The sequence below is a fragment of the Eubalaena glacialis genome, chromosome 2 (genome assembly GCF_028564815.1).
Source record: "Eubalaena glacialis isolate mEubGla1 chromosome 2, mEubGla1.1.hap2.+ XY, whole genome shotgun sequence".
Classification (NCBI taxonomy): domain Eukaryota; kingdom Metazoa; phylum Chordata; class Mammalia; order Artiodactyla; family Balaenidae; genus Eubalaena; species Eubalaena glacialis.
In genome coordinates, this window is record NC_083717.1 from 55,725,958 (window position 1) to 55,738,825 (window position 12,868).

At 56.5% G+C, this 12,868-nt stretch overlaps 5 non-coding genes across 5 annotated transcripts; all 5 read right to left on the bottom strand.

The window, feature by feature from the left end:
• Window positions 1-1,045: 1,045 nt before the first annotated feature.
• LOC133085803 (small nucleolar RNA SNORD116) lies at window positions 1,046-1,134 on the bottom strand. The gene has a single exon (XR_009699596.1). It is a non-coding gene; the product is annotated as a small nucleolar RNA SNORD116 (small nucleolar RNA).
• A 2,695-nt stretch (window positions 1,135-3,829) lies between these two features.
• Window positions 3,830-3,918, bottom strand: LOC133085804 (small nucleolar RNA SNORD116). The gene has a single exon (XR_009699597.1). It is a non-coding gene; the product is annotated as a small nucleolar RNA SNORD116 (small nucleolar RNA).
• Window positions 3,919-6,613: 2,695 nt separating this feature from the next.
• LOC133086201 (small nucleolar RNA SNORD116) lies at window positions 6,614-6,706 on the bottom strand. Its single transcript, XR_009699963.1, has one exon. It is a non-coding gene; the product is annotated as a small nucleolar RNA SNORD116 (small nucleolar RNA).
• A 2,695-nt stretch (window positions 6,707-9,401) lies between these two features.
• On the bottom strand, window positions 9,402-9,494 carry LOC133086328 (small nucleolar RNA SNORD116). Its single transcript, XR_009700085.1, has one exon. It is a non-coding gene; the product is annotated as a small nucleolar RNA SNORD116 (small nucleolar RNA).
• A 2,695-nt stretch (window positions 9,495-12,189) lies between these two features.
• LOC133086329 (small nucleolar RNA SNORD116) lies at window positions 12,190-12,282 on the bottom strand. The gene has a single exon (XR_009700086.1). It is a non-coding gene; the product is annotated as a small nucleolar RNA SNORD116 (small nucleolar RNA).
• Between the last annotated feature and the right edge of the window lie 586 nt (window positions 12,283-12,868).

The window sequence follows — 12,868 nt, forward strand, 5'->3', positions numbered from 1 at the left end:
GGCTCTTCGAACGGCCTGCATGCCACATGGGCCGGCCGCGTCATGCCCTCCGGGAGAAACACTATCGCTTTGCACATTCCCAAAAGAAGGAACAAAACGACCAAAGGGCTTGTTCCCATAACTCACCTACCCCCAAGGAGGCCGGCACAGATGCCTCAGCATGTCCATCTTCTCTACGTCCCGCAAGACACCCGTGTGGAGTCACTCCTCCGGAAATGGGATCGCAACTCTACACAGGTTACCTACCTCACTACATCCTCATGAACTGCCAAAGCCATCCCCTCCATAGGCAGCTGATGCCAGCCCTTCACGAACAAGACACATCCTCGGGAAGCTGAGGCCAGCACCTGCAACCCAATGATGACAGCCCATCCCACGACATTACATAGGACGTGTCCTCATGATACCTTAACTTTCTCTCCAGGCCCCCAGCCACCACACAGGCTTAAATGCAGCACTCGATCCTCAGCCCACTCCACGATGATCCACTTAGCACCAACAGTGTGCCGGCAGCTTCAGCAGAGGAGCTGAAAGGGGCAGCCCCGTGGCCTAGTCCATCGGCCCCCTTCTGCCATCGCTCAACTCCAGCCCACCCCTGCTCACTGCTCCAGCCCCACCGGGCACTCAGGAACCTCACCACACCACACACAACATCACAGAGGGCCTCAGGCCTGGCCTGAGGCTCCAGGCTCCAACCAGGGAAGCTTGCTCACTTTGGCTTCCAGAATCAACCTCCGAAGCGCCATGCACAAAGCGTGATCCTGGCCAAAACACACCTCTCCAAGCTGCAAGCTCACTGGGCCTCCACCAGCACACGCTCCGACTCTGAAGACTAGCAGGAGAGCCTGCCCCCTTGTATTCCCTCAGCGGTCTTTTAGCAGGGACCGGGGATTCATAGATGACCCAGCTTATGGGCAGACACGGTCGACCCTCACACAGGAGTCCCTCCAATGCTGGAGCCCTTAGTGGTGTTTGCATGCCTGTCAGCAGGGGACGTCGGCCCTCACTCCTAACTGTCCCATACCCCCGAGAGAGGAAACGTGCTGGACCTCAGTTTCGATAAGGAGACGGTAGAGCGTTCTCATTTTGTTCAGATTTTCCAAGGAATGCATACAAGGGTGTCATCATCGATCCAAGCACATGCTGGGACGCTGCAGAACACAAACGGGCAGGCCGTGGGGCTCTGCAGAGGAGCCATGACCCGGAAGTACTCCAACAGCCTGGGGAATCCACAGTCTTCAGGCCACTCAGCAAGACCAACAATCAATCCACTCTTGCAGCCACTGGGCCCATCTGATGAAAACCTAATATCCAATGGCACATTTTAGTATGGGTGAATGCATACCGTCCTGAGTTATCCACAGCCACGCTCAGCAACGTGCGCCCGCCCCACTTTTTCCAGTTCTCCTTAGGACATCCAGTCATCAGACAACGCGAAGGTCTTCTTGTCTTTGCCGACGGCCAGCCTTGCCCTGCAGCTGCACCTGAGAAGTGGACAGAAATCATGCAGGCTTCTGAATTGCACCACGGTTCAGAGAACATGATTCTTGCGAACACTTACCTTGCCGTGAGCCCAGAACCTGCTTTCCAAGTACCACTATCCATTACCGAAAACTGATTGCGTGTCTCACAGCATGACTGGAGGAAGTTAGGCACGTACATTGGTCGGTGTGTCAGACACTGTATCTGTGTATTCACGTGAGTCGGCGTGTGTGACTGTGACTGCGCACGAGGATGCGCTTGTGGGTTCCTGTGCGTGGCGCTGAATACGCGTCTTGGTCTCTGGGTGTCGCTGTGGCCCTCTGCAGACACCTCCAACAGTAAACGCCACAGTTTATACACAGCACCCTGGTTGGACCCCCAACTGAAAGGAAAAGGAGAAAGACCCCTGTCAGCTTCAAGAGGCCGCATGCGAAGTTTAACCCCCAGGGGCTGCTGAAATAGGTCACAGACTCCCGCTCTCCCACAGCCACGCCTTCTGACCAAAGCACAAAGACTGGACGAGACCTGCCTCCCGGCCGTGGGTGTCACATCTACGTGGACCTGGAGACCCTGCCACCTACAAGCACATCTGATGTGCCCTTGGGGTCACTCCCAGCGCTCCCAGAAGCAAGGGAACCTCCCATGGGGGGGCTGACTCCGACCTGCAGTTGCCTACAGGCAAGATGCAGCCCGGCACTACTCAAGGGGCTAACGAACTTCGGCCCAAGTGCCTCTTCTCGCCAACTAGACCATATCACTTTCCGTGACCCCGTGGGAATGCCCACAACGGGAAGTGTTGGGCTTCAGCAACCATGACACAGGTTGGGACCTGACAGCGGAAATTAGGCCACCTTCCCGGCCACGTATCGGCAAGCTTCCAACTGGCAGGTTTCGCGGCCCAGACCACTGAGGAAACGCTCAAACCCTTCACAGCCTCGTCCTAAGTGCCCTCCTGCTGCCTGCAGGGCGACTCAACCCTACTTGAAGCCACAGACATCATGCGAACACGGGGACACTGAACACCAGGGAAGACAGACCGCAAGCCTGTCTGCTTTGATGAGGCCCACGGCACCGCATGCATCCTGGCAATTCTCCACTGCCACAGCGACACTACCGAGGAACTCACAGTGATCAAAGGCACTGTCCCCGAGGACCACAGACAGACTTTCAATGGAAGACCTCTGCCATGCGAGGGGACTTGGAAGCCTGAAAGGGAAAGGTGGTTGGCCACGGCAGGGCACCTGGCAGGGCAACTGTGTCCCCATCTCTTCCCGGCCAATGGACTGCTCCGGATAAAGCTCTGGCTCTTCGAACGGCCTGCATGCCACATGGGCCGGCCGCGTCATGCCCTCCGGGAGAAACACTATCGCTTTGCACATTCCCAAAAGAAGGAACAAAACGACCAAAGGGCTTGTTCCCATAACTCACCTACCCCCAAGGAGGCCGGCACAGATGCCTCAGCATGTCCATCTTCTCTACGTCCCGCAAGACACCCGTGTGGAGTCACTCCTCCGGAAATGGGATCGCAACTCTACACAGGTTACCTACCTCACTACATCCTCATGAACTGCCAAAGCCATCCCCTCCATAGGCAGCTGATGCCAGCCCTTCACGAACAAGACACATCCTCGGGAAGCTGAGGCCAGCACCTGCAACCCAATGATGACAGCCCATCCCACGACATTACATAGGACGTGTCCTCATGATACCTTAACTTTCTCTCCAGGCCCCCAGCCACCACACAGGCTTAAATGCAGCACTCGATCCTCAGCCCACTCCACGATGATCCACTTAGCACCAACAGTGTGCCGGCAGCTTCAGCAGAGGAGCTGAAAGGGGCAGCCCCGTGGCCTAGTCCATCGGCCCCCTTCTGCCATCGCTCAACTCCAGCCCACCCCTGCTCACTGCTCCAGCCCCACCGGGCACTCAGGAACCTCACCACACCACACACAACATCACAGAGGGCCTCAGGCCTGGCCTGAGGCTCCAGGCTCCAACCAGGGAAGCTTGCTCACTTTGGCTTCCAGAATCAACCTCCGAAGCGGCATGCACAAAGCGTGATCCTGGCCAAAACACACCTCTCCAAGCTGCAAGCTCACTGGGCCTCCACCAGCACACGCTCCGACTCTGAAGACTAGCAGGAGAGCCTGCCCCCTTGTATTCCCTCAGCGGTCTTTTAGCAGGGACCGGGGATTCATAGATGACCCAGCTTATGGGCAGACACGGTCGACCCTCACACAGGAGTCCCTCCAATGCTGGAGCCCTTAGTGGTGTTTGCATGCCTGTCAGCAGGGGACGTCGGCCCTCACTCCTAACTGTCCCATACCCCCGAGAGAGGAAACGTGCTGGACCTCAGTTTCGATAAGGAGACGGTAGAGCGTTCTCATTTTGTTCAGATTTTCCAAGGAATGCATACAAGGGTGTCATCATCGATCCAAGCACATGCTGGGACGCTGCAGAACACAAACGGGCAGGCCGTGGGGCTCTGCAGAGGAGCCATGACCCGGAAGTACTCCAACAGCCTGGGGAATCCACAGTCTTCAGGCCACTCAGCAAGACCAACAATCAATCCACTCTTGCAGCCACTGGGCCCATCTGATGAAAACCTAATATCCAATGGCACATTTTAGTATGGGTGAATGCATACCGTCCTGAGTTATCCACAGCCACGCTCAGCAACGTGCGCCCGCCCCACTTTTTCCAGTTCTCCTTAGGACATCCAGTCATCAGACAACGCGAAGGTCTTCTTGTCTTTGCCGACGGCCAGCCTTGCCCTGCAGCTGCACCTGAGAAGTGGACAGAAATCATGCAGGCTTCTGAATTGCACCACGGTTCAGAGAACATGATACTTGCGAACACTTACCTTGCCGTGAGCCCAGAACCTGCTTTCCAAGTACCACTATCCATTACCGAAAACTGATTGCGTGTCTCACAGCATGACTGGAGGAAGTTAGGCACGTACATTGGTCGGTGTGTCAGACACTGTATCTGTGTATTCACGTGAGTCGGCGTGTGTGACTGTGACTGCGCACGAGGATGCGCTTGTGGGTTCCTGTGCGTGGCGCTGAATACGCGTCTTGGTTTCTGGGTGTCGCTGTGGCCCTCTGCAGACACCTCCAACAGTAAACGCCACAGTTTATACACAGCACCCTGGTTGGACCCCCAACTGAAAGGAAAAGGAGAAAGACCCCTGTCAGCTTCAAGAGGCCGCATGCGAAGTTTAACCCCCAGGGGCTGCTGAAATAGGTCACAGACTCCCGCTCTCCCACAGCCACGCCTTCTGACCAAAGCACAAAGACTGGACGAGACCTGCCTCCCGGCCGTGGGTGTCACATCTACGTGGACCTGGAGACCCTGCCACCTACAAGCACATCTGATGTGCCCTTGGGGTCACTCCCAGCGCTCCCAGAAGCAAGGGAACCTCCCATGGGGGGGCTGACTCCGACCTGCAGTTGCCTACAGGCAAGATGCAGCCCGGCACTACTCAAGGGGCTAACGAACTTCGGCCCAAGTGCCTCTTCTCGCCAACTAGACCATATCACTTTCCGTGACCCCGTGGGAATGCCCACAACGGGAAGTGTTGGGCTTCAGCAACCATGACACAGGTTGGGACCTGACAGCGGAAATTAGGCCACCTTCCCGGCCACGTATCGGCAAGCTTCCAACTGGCAGGTTTCGCGGCCCAGACCACTGAGGAAACGCTCAAACCCTTCACAGCCTCGTCCTAAGTGCCTTCCTGCTGCCTGCAGGGCGACTCAACCCTACTTGAAGCCACAGACATCATGCGAACACGGGGACACTGAACACCAGGGAAGACAGACCGCAAGCCTGTCTGCTTTGATGAGGCCCACGGCACCGCATGCATCCTGGCAATTCTCCACTGCCACAGCGACACTACCGAGGAACTCACAGTGATCAAAGGCACTGTCCCCGAGGACCACAGACAGACTTTCAATGGAAGACCTCTGCCATGCGAGGGGACTTGGAAGCCTGAAAGGGAAAGGTGGTTGGCCACGGCAGGGCACCTGGCAGGGCAACTGTGTCCCCATCTCTTCCCGGCCAATGGACTGCTCCGGATAAAGCTCTGGCTCTTCGAACGGCCTGCATGCCACATGGGCCGGCTGCGTCATGCCCTCCGGGAGAAACACTATCGCTTTGCACATTCCCAAAAGAAGGAACAAAACGACCAAAGGGCTTGTTCCCATAACTCACCTACCCCCAAGGAGGCCGGCACAGATGCCTCAGCATGTCCATCTTCTCTACGTCCCGCAAGACACCCGTGTGGAGTCACTCCTCCGGAAATGGGATCGCAACTCTACACAGGTTACCTACCTCACTACATCCTCATGAACTGCCAAAGCCATCCCCTCCATAGGCAGCTGATGCCAGCCCTTCACGAACAAGACACATCCTCGGGAAGCTGAGGCCAGCACCTGCAACCCAATGATGACAGCCCATCCCACGACATTACATAGGACGTGTCCTCATGATACCTTAACTTTCTCTCCAGGCCCCCAGCCACCACACAGGCTTAAATGCAGCACTCGATCCTCAGCCCACTCCACGATGATCCACTTAGCACCAACAGTGTGCCGGCAGCTTCAGCAGAGGAGCTGAAAGGGGCAGCCCCGTGGCCTAGTCCATCGGCCCCCTTCTGCCATCGCTCAACTCCAGCCCACCCCTGCTCACTGCTCCAGCCCCACCGGGCACTCAGGAACCTCACCACACCACACACAACATCACAGAGGGCCTCAGGCCTGGCCTGAGGCTCCAGGCTCCAACCAGGGAAGCTTGCTCACTTTGGCTTCCAGAATCAACCTCCGAAGCGGCATGCACAAAGCGTGATCCTGGCCAAAACACACCTCTCCAAGCTGCAAGCTCACTGGGCCTCCACCAGCACACGCTCCGACTCTGAAGACTAGCAGGAGAGCCTGCCCCCTTGTATTCCCTCAGCGGTCTTTTAGCAGGGACCGGGGATTCATAGATGACCCAGCTTATGGGCAGACACGGTCGACCCTCACACAGGAGTCCCTCCAATGCTGGAGCCCTTAGTGGTGTTTGCATGCCTGTCAGCAGGGGACGTCGGCCCTCACTCCTAACTGTCCCATACCCCCGAGAGAGGAAACGTGCTGGACCTCAGTTTCGATGAGGAGACGGTAGAGCGTTCTCACTCATTTTGTTCAGATTTTCCAAGGAATGCATACAAGGGTGTCATCATCGATCCAAGCACATGCTGGGACGCTGCAGAACACAAACGGGCAGGCCGTGGGGCTCTGCAGAGGAGCCATGACCCGGAAGTACTCCAACAGCCTGGGGAATCCACAGTCTTCAGGCCACTCAGCAAGACCAACAATCAATCCACTCTTGCAGCCACTGGGCCCATCTGATGAAAACCTAATATCCAATGGCACATTTTAGTATGGGTGAATGCATACCGTCCTGAGTTATCCACAGCCACGCTCAGCAACGTGCGCCCGCCCCACTTTTTCCAGTTCTCCTTAGGACATCCAGTCATCAGACAACGCGAAGGTCTTCTTGTCTTTGCCGACGGCCAGCCTTGCCCTGCAGCTGCACCTGAGAAGTGGACAGAAATCATGCAGGCTTCTGAATTGCACCACGGTTCAGAGAACATGATACTTGCGAACACTTACCTTGCCGTGAGCCCAGAACCTGCTTTCCAAGTACCACTATCCATTACCGAAAACTGATTGCGTGTCTCACAGCATGACTGGAGGAAGTTAGGCACGTACATTGGTCGGTGTGTCAGACACTGTATCTGTGTATTCACGTGAGTCGGCGTGTGTGACTGTGACTGCGCACGAGGATGCGCTTGTGGGTTCCTGTGCGTGGCGCTGAATACGCGTCTTGGTCTCTGGGTGTCGCTGTGGCCCTCTGCAGACACCTCCAACAGTAAACGCCACAGTTTATACACAGCACCCTGGTTGGACCCCCAACTGAAAGGAAAAGGAGAAAGACCCCTGTCAGCTTCAAGAGGCCGCATGCGAAGTTTAACCCCCAGGGGCTGCTGAAATAGGTCACAGACTCCCGCTCTCCCACAGCCACGCCTTCTGACCAAAGCACAAAGACTGGACGAGACCTGCCTCCCGGCCGTGGGTGTCACATCTACGTGGACCTGGAGACCCTGCCACCTACAAGCACATCTGATGTGCCCTTGGGGTCACTCCCAGCGCTCCCAGAAGCAAGGGAACCTCCCATGGGGGGGCTGACTCTGACCTGCAGTTGCCTACAGGCAAGATGCAGCCCGGCACTACTCAAGGGGCTAACGAACTTCGGCCCAAGTGCCTCTTCTCGCCAACTAGACCATATCACTTTCCGTGACCCCGTGGGAATGCCCACAACGGGAAGTGTTGGGCTTCAGCAACCATGACACAGGTTGGGACCTGACAGCGGAAATTAGGCCACCTTCCCGGCCACGTATCGGCAAGCTTCCAACTGGCAGGTTTCGCGGCCCAGACCACTGAGGAAACGCTCAAACCCTTCACAGCCTCGTCCTAAGTGCCTTCCTGCTGCCTGCAGGGCGACTCAACCCTACTTGAAGCCACAGACATCATGCGAACACGGGGACACTGAACACCAGGGAAGACAGACCGCAAGCCTGTCTGCTTTGATGAGGCCCACGGCACCGCATGCATCCTGGCAATTCTCCACTGCCACAGCGACACTACCGAGGAACTCACAGTGATCAAAGGCACTGTCCCCGAGGACCACAGACAGACTTTCAATGGAAGACCTCTGCCATGCGAGGGGACTTGGAAGCCTGAAAGGGAAAGGTGGTTGGCCACGGCAGGGCACCTGGCAGGGCAACTGTGTCCCCATCTCTTCCCGGCCAATGGACTGCTCCGGATAAAGCTCTGGCTCTTCGAACGGCCTGCATGCCACATGGGCCGGCTGCGTCATGCCCTCCGGGAGAAACACTATCGCTTTGCACATTCCCAAAAGAAGGAACAAAACGACCAAAGGGCTTGTTCCCATAACTCACCTACCCCCAAGGAGGCCGGCACAGATGCCTCAGCATGTCCATCTTCTCTACGTCCCGCAAGACACCCGTGTGGAGTCACTCCTCCGGAAATGGGATCGCAACTCTACACAGGTTACCTACCTCACTACATCCTCATGAACTGCCAAAGCCATCCCCTCCATAGGCAGCTGATGCCAGCCCTTCACGAACAAGACACATCCTCGGGAAGCTGAGGCCAGCACCTGCAACCCAATGATGACAGCCCATCCCACGACATTACATAGGACGTGTCCTCATGATACCTTAACTTTCTCTCCAGGCCCCCAGCCACCACACAGGCTTAAATGCAGCACTCGATCCTCAGCCCACTCCACGATGATCCACTTAGCACCAACAGTGTGCCGGCAGCTTCAGCAGAGGAGCTGAAAGGGGCAGCCCCGTGGCCTAGTCCATCGGCCCCCTTCTGCCATCGCTCAACTCCAGCCCACCCCTGCTCACTGCTCCAGCCCCACCGGGCACTCAGGAACCTCACCACACCACACACAACATCACAGAGGGCCTCAGGCCTGGCCTGAGGCTCCAGGCTCCAACCAGGGAAGCTTGCTCACTTTGGCTTCCAGAATCAACCTCCGAAGCGGCATGCACAAAGCGTGATCCTGGCCAAAACACACCTCTCCAAGCTGCAAGCTCACTGGGCCTCCACCAGCACACGCTCCGACTCTGAAGACTAGCAGGAGAGCCTGCCCCCTTGTATTCCCTCAGCGGTCTTTTAGCAGGGACCGGGGATTCATAGATGACCCAGCTTATGGGCAGACACGGTCGACCCTCACACAGGAGTCCCTCCAATGCTGGAGCCCTTAGTGGTGTTTGCATGCCTGTCAGCAGGGGACGTCGGCCCTCACTCCTAACTGTCCCATACCCCCGAGAGAGGAAACGTGCTGGACCTCAGTTTCGATAAGGAGACGGTAGAGCGTTCTCACTCATTTTGTTCAGATTTTCCAAGGAATGCATACAAGGGTGTCATCATCGATCCAAGCACATGCTGGGACACTGCAGAACACAAACGGGCAGGCCGTGGGGCTCTGCAGAGGAGCCATGACCCGGAAGTACTCCAACAGCCTGGGGAATCCACAGTCTTCAGGCCACTCAGCAAGACCAACAATCAATCCACTCTTGCAGCCACTGGGCCCATCTGATGAAAACCTAATATCCAATGGCACATTTTAGTATGGGTGAATGCATACCGTCCTGAGTTATCCACAGCCACGCTCAGCAACGTGCGCCCGCCCCACTTTTTCCAGTTCTCCTTAGGACATCCAGTCATCAGACAACGCGAAGGTCTTCTTGTCTTTGCCGACGGCCAGCCTTGCCCTGCAGCTGCACCTGAGAAGTGGACAGAAATCATGCAGGCTTCTGAATTGCACCACGGTTCAGAGAACATGATACTTGCGAACACTTACCTTGCCGTGAGCCCAGAACCTGCTTTCCAAGTACCACTATCCATTACCGAAAACTGATTGCGTGTCTCACAGCATGACTGGAGGAAGTTAGGCACGTACATTGGTCGGTGTGTCAGACACTGTATCTGTGTATTCACGTGAGTCGGCGTGTGTGACTGTGACTGCGCACGAGGATGCGCTTGTGGGTTCCTGTGCGTGGCGCTGAATACGCGTCTTGGTCTCTGGGTGTCGCTGTGGCCCTCTGCAGACACCTCCAACAGTAAACGCCACAGTTTATACACAGCACCCTGGTTGGACCCCCAACTGAAAGGAAAAGGAGAAAGACCCCTGTCAGCTTCAAGAGGCCGCATGCGAAGTTTAACCCCCAGGGGCTGCTGAAATAGGTCACAGACTCCCGCTCTCCCACAGCCACGCCTTCTGACCAAAGCACAAAGACTGGACGAGACCTGCCTCCCGGCCGTGGGTGTCACATCTACGTGGACCTGGAGACCCTGCCACCTACAAGCACATCTGATGTGCCCTTGGGGTCACTCCCAGCGCTCCCAGAAGCAAGGGAACCTCCCATGGGGGGGCTGACTCTGACCTGCAGTTGCCTACAGGCAAGATGCAGCCCGGCACTATTCAAGGGGCTAACGAACTTCGGCCCAAGTGCCTCTTCTCGCCAACTAGACCATATCACTTTCCGTGACCCCGTGGGAATGCCCACAACGGGAAGTGTTGGGCTTCAGCAACCATGACACAGGTTGGGACCTGACAGCGGAAATTAGGCCACCTTCCCGGCCACGTATCGGCAAGCTTCCAACTGGCAGGTTTCGCGGCCCAGACCACTGAGGAAACGCTCAAACCCTTCACAGCCTCGTCCTAAGTGCCTTCCTGCTGCCTGCAGGGCGACTCAACCCTACTTGAAGCCACAGACATCATGCGAACACGGGGACACTGAACACCAGGGAAGACAGACCGCAAGCCTGTCTGCTTTGATGAGGCCCACGGCACCGCATGCATCCTGGCAATTCTCCACTGCCACAGCGACACTACCGAGGAACTCACAGTGATCAAAGGCACTGTCCCCGAGGACCACAGACAGACTTTCAATGGAAGACCTCTGCCATGCGAGGGGACTTGGAAGCCTGAAAGGGAAAGGTGGTTGGCCACGGCAGGGCACCTGGCAGGGCAACTGTGTCCCCATCTCTTCCCGGCCAATGGACTGCTCCGGATAAAGCTCTGGCTCTTCGAACGGCCTGCATGCCACATGGGCCGGCTGCGTCATGCCCTCCGGGAGAAACACTATCGCTTTGCACATTCCCAAAAGAAGGAACAAAACGACCAAAGGGCTTGTTCCCATAACTCACCTACCCCCAAGGAGGCCGGCACAGATGCCTCAGCATGTCCATCTTCTCTACGTCCCGCAAGACACCCGTGTGGAGTCACTCCTCCGGAAATGGGATCGCAACTCTACACAGGTTACCTACCTCACTACATCCTCATGAACTGCCAAAGCCATCCCCTCCATAGGCAGCTGATGCCAGCCCTTCACGAACAAGACACATCCTCGGGAAGCTGAGGCCAGCACCTGCAACCCAATGATGACAGCCCATCCCACGACATTACATAGGACGTGTCCTCATGATACCTTAACTTTCTCTCCAGGCCCCCAGCCACCACACAGGCTTAAATGCAGCACTCGATCCTCAGCCCACTCCACGATGATCCACTTAGCACCAACAGTGTGCCGGCAGCTTCAGCAGAGGAGCTGAAAGGGGCAGCCCCGTGGCCTAGTCCATCGGCCCCCTTCTGCCATCGCTCAACTCCAGCCCACCCCTGCTCACTGCTCCAGCCCCACCGGGCACTCAGGAACCTCACCACACCACACACAACATCACAGAGGGCCTCAGGCCTGGCCTGAGGCTCCAGGCTCCAACCAGGGAAGCTTGCTCACTTTGGCTTCCAGAATCAACCTCCGAAGCGGCATGCACAAAGCGTGATCCTGGCCAAAACACACCTCTCCAAGCTGCAAGCTCACTGGGCCTCCACCAGCACACGCTCCGACTCTGAAGACTAGCAGGAGAGCCTGCCCCCTTGTATTCCCTCAGCGGTCTTTTAGCAGGGACCGGGGATTCATAGATGACCCAGCTTATGGGCAGACACGGTCGACCCTCACACAGGAGTCCCTCCAATGCTGGAGCCCTTAGTGGTGTTTGCATGCCTGTCAGCAGGGGACGTCGGCCCTCACTCTTAACTGTCCCATACCCCCGAGAGAGGAAACGTGCTGGACCTCAGTTTCGATAAGGAGACGGTAGAGCGTTCTCACTCATTTTGTTCAGATTTTCCAAGGAATGCATACAAGGGTGTCATCATCGATCCAAGCACATGCTGGGACGCTGCAGAACACAAACGGGCAGGCCGTGGGGCTCTGCAGAGGAGCCATGACCCGGAAGTACTCCAACAGCCTGGGGAATCCACAGTCTTCAGGCCACTCAGCAAGACCAACAATCAATCCACTCTTGCAGCCACTGGGCCCATCTGATGAAAACCTAATATCCAATGGCACATTTTAGTATGGGTGAATGCATACCGTCCTGAGTTATCCACAGCCACGCTCAGCAACGTGCGCCCGCCCCACTTTTTCCAGTTCTCCTTAGGACATCCAGTCATCAGACAACGCGAAGGTCTTCTTGTCTTTGCCGACGGCCAGCCTTGCCCTGCAGCTGCACCTGAGAAGTGGACAGAAATCATGCAGGCTTCTGAATTGCACCACGGTTCAGAGAACATGATACTTGCGAACACTTACCTTGCCGTGAGCCCAGAACCTGCTTTCCAAGTACCACTATCCATTACCGAAAACTGATTGCGTGTCTCACAGCATGACTGGAGGAAGTTAGGCACGTACATTGGTCGGTGTGTCAGACACTGTATCTGTGTATTCACGTGAGTCGGCGTGTGTGACTGT